Consider the following 10239-nt stretch of genomic DNA (forward strand, 5'->3'; position numbering starts at 1 on the left):
AGCCCCAACGTTAGGCGGGTGATGGAGCCCCTTAGGGGAAGAAGGCCAGTGTTCACTCTGTCTGATTGCCGGGTGGTCTCATCCGAGATGTGGAGGAGGCCCTGCCGGCGGCGTTAGAGGGCACTGGGTGCATCCGACTGCAAATTGTTGCTCATGTCGGCACCAATGACTCCTGCCGTTTGGGTTCAGAGGTCATCCTCAGTTCGTACAGGCGGTTGGCGGAATTGGTGAAGGCAGAAAGCCTCGCTCGCGGGGTGGAATCAGAGCTAGCTATTTGTAGTATCGTTCCCAGAATTGATCGCGGTCCTCTGGTTTGGAGCCGAGTGGAAGGCTTAAACCAGAGGCTCAGACGATTCTGCGGAGATCTGGGGTGCAAATTTCTCGACCTCCGCTATCGGGTGGAGAAATGTAGGGTCCCCCTGAATAGATCAGGCGTGCACTACACGCCGGAAGCGGCTGCAAGGGTAACGGAGTACGTGTGGAGAGCACATGGGGGTTTTTTAGGTTAGAGAACTCCCTCGCTAGGCCCGACAAAGACGCCTCCTGAGACGCGGCAAGGTAGGAGTAGGCAAAATGCCACAGGGAATAACAATATTAATGTGCTAATAGTAAACTGCAGGAGCGCCTATAGAAAGGTCCCAGAACTGCTCTCATTAATAAACGGTCACAACGCCCACATAGTACTAGGGACAGAAAGTTGGCTGAAACCAGACGTAAACAGTAATGAAATACTAAACTCAGATTGAATGTATACAGCAGAGACAGGCTGGACAGTGAAGGGGGAGGCGTGTTTATAGCCATAAGAAGTGCAATAGTATCGAAGGAAATTGACGGAGATCCGAAATATGAAATAATTTGGGTGAAGGTCACGGTTAAAGCAGGCTCGGACATGGTAACTGGATGTCTCTGTAGGCTCCCTGGCTCAGCAGCTGTTGTTGCTGAGCACCTGAAGGATAATTTGGAAGATATTTCGAGTAGATTTCCCCACCACGTTATAGTTCTGGGTGGAGATTTTAATTTACCAGATATAGACTGGGAGACTCAAACGTTCATAACGGGTGGCAGGGACAAAGAATTCAGTGAATTTTTTTTTAAGTGCTTTATCTGAGAACTACCTTGAGCAGTTAAATAGAGAACCGATTCGTGGCGATAACATGTTAGACCTTCTGGTGACAAACAGACCCGAACTATTTGAAACAGTTAACGCAGAACAGGAAATCAGCGAACATAAAGCGGTTCCTGCATCGATGATTTCAGCCGTAAATAGAAATATTAAAAAAGGTAGGAAGATTTTTCTGTTTAGCAAAAGTGAGAAAAAGCAGATTACAGAGTACCTGGCGGCTCAACACAAAAGTTTTGTCTCAAGTACAGATAGTGTTGAGGATCAGTGGACAAAGTTTAAAACCATCGTACAATATGCGTTAAATGAGTATGTGCCAAGCAAGATCGTAAGAGATGGAAAAGAGCCACCGTGGTACAACAACCGAGTTAGAAAACTGCTGCGGAAGCAAAGGGAACTTCACAGCAAACATAAACATAGCCAAAGCCTTGCAGACAAACAAAAATTACGCGAAGCAAAATGTAGTGTGAGGAGGGCTATGCGAGAGGCATTCAATGAATTCGAAAGTAAACTTCTATGTACTGACTTGGCAGAAAAACCTTAGAACAGAGGATGACAGACTAAAGGCCGAAATACTAAATGTCTTTTTCCAAAGCTGTTTCACAGAGGAAGACTGCACTGTAGTTCCTTCTCTAGATTGTCGCACAGATGACAAAATGGTAGATATCGAAATAGACGACAGAGGGATAGAGAAACAATTAAAATCGCTCAAAAGAGGAAAGGCCGTTGGACCTGATGGGATACCAGTTCGATTTTACACAGAGTACGCGAAGGAACTTACCCCCCTTCTTGGAGCGGTGTACCGTAGGTCTCTAGAAGAGCGTAGTGTTCCAAAGGATTGGAAAAGGGCACAGGTTATCCCCGTTTTCAAGAAGGGACGTCGAACAGTTGTGCAGAACTATAGGCCTATATCTCTAACGTCGATCAGTTGTAGAATTTTGGAACACGTATTATGTTCGAGTATAATGACTTTTCTGGAGACTAGAAATCTACTCTGTAGGAATCAGCATGGGTTTCGAAAAAGTCGGTCGAGTGAAACCCAGCTCGCGCTATTCGTCCACGAGACTCAGAGGGCCATAGACACGGGTTCACAGGTTTATGCCGTGTCTCTTGACTTCCGCATGGCGTTCGATACAGTTACCCACAGTCGTTTGATGAACAAAGTAAGAGCATATGGACTATCAGACCAATTGTGTGATTGGATTGAAGAGTTCCTAGCTAACAGAACGCAGCATGTCACTCTCAATGGAGAGAAGTTTTCCGAAGTAAGAGTGATTTCAGGTGTGCCGCAGGGGAGTGGCATAGGACCGTTGCTATTCCCAATATACATAAATGACCTTGTGGATGACATCGGAAGTTCACTGAGGCTTTTTGCAGATGATGCTGTGGTATATCGAGATGTTGTAACAACGGAAAATTGTACTGAAATGCAGGAGGATCTGCAGCGAATTGACGCATGGTGCAGGGAATGGCAATTGAATCTCAATGTAGAAAAGTGTAATTTATTCTGCGAATACATAGAAAGATAGATCCCTTATCATTTAGCTACAAAATAGGTCAGCTACTGGAAGCAGTTAATTCCACAAATTATTTGGGAGTGCGCATTAGGAGTGATTTAAAATGGAATGATCATATAAAGTTGATCGTCGGTAAAGCAGATGCCAGACTTAGATTCATTGGAAGAATCCTAAGGAAATGCAATCCGAAAACAAAGGAAGTAGGTTTCAGTACGCTTGTTCGCCCACTGCTTGAATACTGCTCAGCAGTGTGAGATCCGTACCAGATAGGGTTGACAGAAGAGGTAGAGAAGATCCAACGGAGAGCAGCGCGCTTCATTACAGGATCATTTAGTAACCGCGAAAGACTCTGCAGGAGAGACGCTCAGTAGCTCGGTACGGGCTTTTGTCAAAGTTTCGAGAACATACCTTCACCGAAGAGTCAAGCAGTACATTGCTCCCTCCTATGTATATCTCGCGAAGAGACCATGAAGATAAAATCAGAGATTAGAGCCCACACAGAAGCATACCGACAGTCCTTCTTTCCACGAACAATACGAGACTGGAATAGAAGGGAGAACCGATAGGGTACCCTCCGCCACACACCGTCAGGTGGCTTGCGGAGTTCTGATGTAGATGTAGCTGTAGATGAACGCGAGCAGACTGGCGGCCTAACACATACTAGCAGTCCGGGCGACAGGCGGACACTGACTGCCCCACACTGACCCGGCTGAGCAGCTGACCGACTCGCCGAGATTGATTGACTGACCCCAGACTGACTGACCGACACACTGACAGGCTAACCAGCTGCCGAGCTGATAGCGTCCCTTAAATGCACGTGAACAGGCAACTTTTCCCCTTTCTCACCAGAGGGACACCAAAGCTGCGATTGCCACAGCGATGCCACCGCCAGAAACGGAGGGCGACTGCTTTACGCTATGCATTGCGGCGCGCTCTTCAAAGCAGCAATTTTTACTACTGCTCAATACTGAACACTCACTACATTTCATGGAAATACGGATGCTGAGGAGATAATTAGGCATTTCCCTGCTCGATCACATCAACAATACAACGACGCGATGGGTATAATGTGATAAAAATTACTTAATAGTTGATACATCAGTGTTTGAGGTTTCTTCCTCCAATCAGAGCGCTCAGCGTCATGTTCGAACTGTTCGCCGTTGTTAAACTGCCACAACAGACGGTTAGTGCACTTACATTTCCTTGTCTGGATTTTTTCTTCTTGCGTTTGCATTCAGAATGCTGGGACCGGCAGTTCATCACACGTGATAAACACACCCAAAACAACGCAGACAAAACGATGGCAACGAAACAACGCACATTACCTACACACCGTTAATCAAAGCTTACTCGATTACTTCGCACAAGACGCGATTCGGCTTAAGATATTCAATTATTATCATCACAGAAATCCGCTTACTAGGTAAACTTCATCCGTCATGGCCTAAAGCTGAACTTTCTGAAGTCGGCAAAAGATCGTTGCTGCTGGTCCTGTAAATAAGTATAATATTAGGAAGTAACATTAACGTCTTTGGTAGCGCGACGCTTAAGTTACTGTATGAAATGAATGAAGTGATGGATTCAAACCCCGCCCATTTGTAATAATATTATATTTTTAAATCTTTATCAAAATGACTCTCAATATTACCATTTTAGTTAATTGGTTTCAATGGAAGTTTTATTTTATTTTTAATCTTTTGTCGTATATTTTTCATCATCGTATTGGCTTTTTTTATTTGCTTTCATTTTGTTCCCATCACTCTTTTCTCATTTGGAATCTACCTGTGTCGCCTATAACCCGTAAACAAGATCCAAGCAGGACTGCCTTCGTGGCAAAAGCAGGATGTTAAAGGTCACTTTTAGCGGAGAAACTAGATTTTTTTCTGTCTTGAGTTGGCTCGTACAGGTCAGCTTTAGTCACCGTGAGCAAAGCGAGCGTATTAATACTTCTGCCACATGTTGCTGATAGCTGTTTTTCGGATACTTTTCACATCAAGATGTTGTGGTTAGGTTAGGACAAGAGTGAAAATTCAGGGCTACAAAACGCTTTGTCCATCGCAGTTCAGTCATTTGTCATTTAAAATCAGCTGTGGGCTGAACATCTCTCGCTCCCGCCCTATCTCATGACAGCATCTTCCAACATTTAAGCATTTGTGAAATGATCCGCCCTGTTTGCGTGTCGCCTTTAACCGAGCGGTAGCCGATGTGGCAACACCGCAACGCCAAGTGACAGACGACTATCAAGTAATTTTAAACGGACTCCAATCAGTGAGAAGATGCAAGAATGGCCACTGAGGTGGCAGGGACACACCATAAGGTACCACCCATTTCAGTAATCAGCCCAGCCTGTCATTTGACTGTGAAAGGTCAGAGACAATGGGGAAGGCCTAACTTACAGTGGCTAGTTACTATACACACACATCTGAGGAGAAGAAGCCTCTAAATCCACAAGAAGCTTTATATCGTAAGAAATGGAGTGCACTGACGCAAATGGATGACCCAGCTCCAAGGGAAAGCACTAAGAAGAAGAAGAAAATGTACTCCTGTCAACCATCGTGATACAGATTGTTCATTACGAAGACTGCTTTTGACCATTCCTCGAAAGACATGTCTTAAATGATAAAGTACCGCATCAAGTGTACATATTACTTCCACAAATTACGTCTTCACTTTAAGTGGAATGACTTCCTTTACTAGTTTACGAGCTACTCGTTAACTTTAAACAGGTCAGATAGCCATACATCGACGAATATGGTCACTGTTATGGACATAAATCATGCTTTATCTAGGAGTGGTACACATTAGTCTGAAGGAGTAAATGGCACAATTTTATGCATCAGTATACATAACTGATTGTGATACACAGAGGTGTACAAAGTACTTTAACTGTATTTAAATTCAAAATACAAGAACTTATTTATTTTTTCTGATTGAAATTTAAAAACAAAATGGTTTAAACAAAAGTATTTAAATTCAGAAAACAATGTTTTCCAAGTACATATATACAGATAAAATACCCACTGTTAGTGAACATTTTACTTGCCATTTATTTAGTGGTTTTAGCACCAATAACTGTTCAAATATTTCATCTTTCATGTTCCCCTTATGTGGGCTCTTTATTATTCTACGAAAGAAAAATTGTCATTCAACAGGAGTGGAGGTTAGTAGACAATTATTATGTTTGAGGACAATAATTTTTGCAGATTTATATATGTTCAAGCAATCGAAACTATTTCCGCTGTCTTTTAAATATTGTCATGTTTCCAAAACTATAGTTGTATTGCCACTATCATTGACTACAGACATATAACATTTCATCTTTATTTTATCAGAATGTTGCAAGTTCTTCCCGTTTTCCTCTTGTTTCATCTTCCTCACATCTAAAGTAAACAGTTCTGTAAGATTTTCTCTGCTAGTCTTCAGTGCCCATTTCAGTTAAAGAAAAAGGATAAGATATGCAAGCTAACATGCCATCCTTTGCTTTTGGTCCCTGGATTTTATAAAATCGCTCAACGGGAATGTTAAATCTTTCTTTAACTTCTGTCTGCACACCATATTATACACCTTTACTCATTTGTAGCTGGTTAGTACCCTGTGCTTTATCATTAGTTCTGGCTTTCCCCAACTAAGATTCTATTGTAGTCAGTAATAGGTTTTGAGAAGCTTATGTGTTTATTAAGAAATTGTGTTTAAATTTCTCTGGAAGCTTCTAATCAGACTTTTCTTAAATTTTCATTTGGAGTATCCTTGACTGTAAGTATATAGTGAAAAGAATTATAGTATGAAAAAAATGTCTCTGAGCACTGTGGGACTTAACTTCTGAAGTCATCAGTCCCCTAGAACATAGAAATACTTAAACCTAACTAACCTAAGGACATCACAAACATCCATTCTCGAGACAGGATTGAAACCTGCGACCGTAGCAGTCGCGCGGTTCCAGACTGAAGCGTCTAGAATCGCTCGGTCACAACGGCCGGCAATTATAGTATGAATTCCATAGTTTGTTGGACATGGAAAATTAAATGATTTTCCAGTTGATCCTAAATACGTTTCTGAAGTTTTAGGAAACCCTGACCACAAATTCCAAAGTGTTTGACATTTTGATGTGGCTGCATCATAAACATTTTTCTATGAATTAGTTCCAGACTTGGCCTTACTCACATCTTTTGAAGTTATAAAATGTATTGTCCGTTACCTCGTACCCTCCTTCATTCTATTTCTTTGGCGTTGTCATACGATTCGGGTTCGTTTTACATTAAGCGAACGATAAACGTACATATATAATGCGTACTCAAACCTTACTGCGTTTTCTAATAAATAGGATCATAGTCATATTAACGCAACAGATATACCTTAGGTCCTTACTGCGCCATCGGTATCGTAGTGGAACTGGATTTGTTTAGAATATGGTTTATTAAATAAACGAATATTTGGCAGTATGAAGCAAAAACATTATGTGAAGCATTTTGCATTTTACGAATACCAAATATCTATATTTTAAGTAATCAAGTAAAAATACAATTTCAAATGCAAAATAAAAATATATATGTTGTGTTTCACACAATTCATATATGTGGTGGCACAATATATCACATACTCGCCGCTGACGGTTCGAGTTATTATCTTCGCTAGCATTTGTTTCTGGAGAACACACGTCCACTGTTTTGCCAAACTCGTGCCCTGTAGAAACGCACATCGGCTTTTAGTCCCTGTATGTGTCTTGATAGCACGGAGGTAGTACAAATGCCGCTACATAAGGTGGGCATGTAACTTCAGTGCGAAACTCTCCTTAATTAATACCCCACCCCACGCGCCAAATCCCAACAGATGAGGAAGGATCACACAGGGCGGGTTCTGCAACTCTGCCTGTGGTATGCGTCCCATGAGGCACATTAGGGGGAAAGTTTCATCCATTTTGCAACGCCACAAGTGAAATGCGGCGTCGCCTGCTTGCGTGCACGTGATAATCTCACATGCTACACCCGAGGTCAGATGGGCAGGAGGTAACGCTAAATTCTCCCGTCATCCACTTGTTACAAAATCTGATTGTGCCCTGCAAGCCTCTTTACATATCCCTGGCAGAACAATGACTACTATCCCACATTACATTAAGCTTTCCTTCAACAACGAGAACGCTACGTACGGTATCTATTTATGCAGGACGGTGCATAGAATTACGTAATTTTCAGTTTTAATAACATGAGTGAATATTACACAGAAATAGAGACAGGTGATCTGAAACGTTGTGAGCACATGCCTAACAGCGTGTTTTTCTTTGTACACTACTGGTCACTCAAATTCTTGCACCACGAAAATGACGTGCTGCAGACGCGAAATGTAACCGACAGGAAGAAGATGCTGTAATATGCAAATGATTAGCTTTTCAGAGCATTCACACAAGGTTGGCGCCGGTGGCGACACCTACAACGTACTGACATGAGGAAAGTTTCCAACCGATTTCTCATACAAAAACAGCACTTTACCTGCGTTGCCTGGTGAAACTTTGTTGTGATGCCTCGTGTATGGAGGAGAAATGCGTACCATCACTTTTCCGACTTTGATAAAGGTCGGATTGTTGCCTATAGCGATTGCGGTTTATCGTATCGCGACATTGCTGCTCGCGTTGGTCGAGATCCAATGATTGTTAGGAGAATATGGAATCGGTGGGTTCAGGAGGGTAATACGGAACGCCGTGTTGGATCTCAACGGCCTCGTATCACTACCAGTTGAGATGACATGCATCTTATACGCATGGCTGTAACGGATCGTGCAGCCACGTCTCGATCCTTGAGTCAACAGATGAGGACGTTTGCAAGACAACAACCATCTGCACGAACAGTTTGACGACGTTTGCAGCAGCATGGACCATCAGCTTGGAGACCATGGCTGCGGTTACCCTTGACGCTGCATCACAGACAGGAGCGCCTGCGACGGTGTACTCAACGACGAACATGGGTGCACGAATGGCAAGACGTCATTTTTTCGGATGAATCCAGGTTCTGTTTACAGCATCATGATGGTCGGAATAGTGTTTTGTGACATCGCCGTGAACGCACATTGGAAGCGTTATTCGTCATCGCGTATCACCCGGCGTGATGGTATGGGGTGCCACTGGTTAAACGTATCGTTCACCTCTTGTTCGCATTGACGGCACTTTGAACAGTGGACATTAGATTTCAGATGTGTTACGACCCGTGGCTGTACCCTTCATTCGACCCCTGCAAAACCCTACATTTCAGCAGGATAATGCACGACCGCATGTTGCAGGTCCTGTACGGGCCTTTCTGGATACAGGATATGTTCGACTGCTGCCCAGCACATTCTCCAGATCTCTCACCAATTGAAAACGTCTGGTGGATGGTGGACGAGCAACTGGCTCGTCACATTACGCCAGTCACTACTCTTGATGAACTGTGGTTGCGTGTTGAAGCTGCATGGGCAGCTGCACCTGTACACGCCATCCAAGCTCTGTTTCACTCAATGTCCAGGCGCATCAAGGCCGTTATTACGACCAGAGATGGTTGTTCTGGGTACTGATTTATCAGGATCTACGCATCCAAATTATGTGAAAATGTACTCACATGTCAGTTCTAGTATAATATATTTGTCTAATGAATACCCCCTTATCATCTGCATTTCTTCTTGGTGTAGCAATTTTAATGGCCTGTAGTGTATAAAGAATGTGGAGGGAGGGGGGACGCGAGAAACAGTGCAGTTTTCGTAATGCGGAAATTGAGCGATTGATCTGACGTAAAAAAGGGCGTGATTATTGAATTTCAAACCAAGGGTGAAACGTTTCCAAAACGGCTAATGTTGTGAACTGCTCACGAGCCGCGATGGTTGAAGTATACTGTGCGTAACAAAATGGCGTTATCCAAAACCGGCGCCGGGGCAGCTGTGGTGCACCATGGGCTCTTGGTGGCATAGGTGAGTGATGGCTACGAAGATGGGTAAGACGGTATGGCTGTGCAGCTGTGAAGCAAGTGACCGCCCACAAGAGTTAAGGGGCTAACAACAGTGCCTCCTCAACGACCAATCAGTGAACGATGCTACGTTTGGGTCTCCGTGGCACCTGGTTCGTGCAACCATGTTGACTGCTCTTCATGAAGGCTTGAATCTGCACACGAACACCGCAACTGGACGTCCACCGGGTGCAGATAGGTGGCCTTTTCAGATGAAACACGTTTTGCGCTCCATTGGACACATGGCATTTGGCCTGTACGGCCCTGTAACAGTCGTCTGAACGGTCCAAGTCAGAGGAGGGACCGTTACGCTCTGAGGAATGTTTTGGGACATTCCTTTGCTGATTTCGTCATTCTGAAATGCACGATGGATCAACACAAGCAAGCATCTATCCTAGGGTCCATGTCGATCCCTGCAGGCAGTCTTCCTCCCGTGGCATGATGGTACACCAGGATGAGTTTACCGTACTCCCCTAGCAACCAAACTCACCGTATAGTAGAATAGAAAAGCAACTGAAATCACTCAACAGAGGAAAGTTCACTGGACCTGACGGGATACCAGTTCGATTCTACACACAGTACGCGAAAGAACTTGCCCCCCTTCTAACAGCCGTGTACCGCAACTCTCTAGAGGAACGGA

This window comes from Schistocerca piceifrons, chromosome 3 (assembly GCF_021461385.2).
Source record: "Schistocerca piceifrons isolate TAMUIC-IGC-003096 chromosome 3, iqSchPice1.1, whole genome shotgun sequence".
NCBI lineage: Eukaryota > Metazoa > Arthropoda > Insecta > Orthoptera > Acrididae > Schistocerca > Schistocerca piceifrons.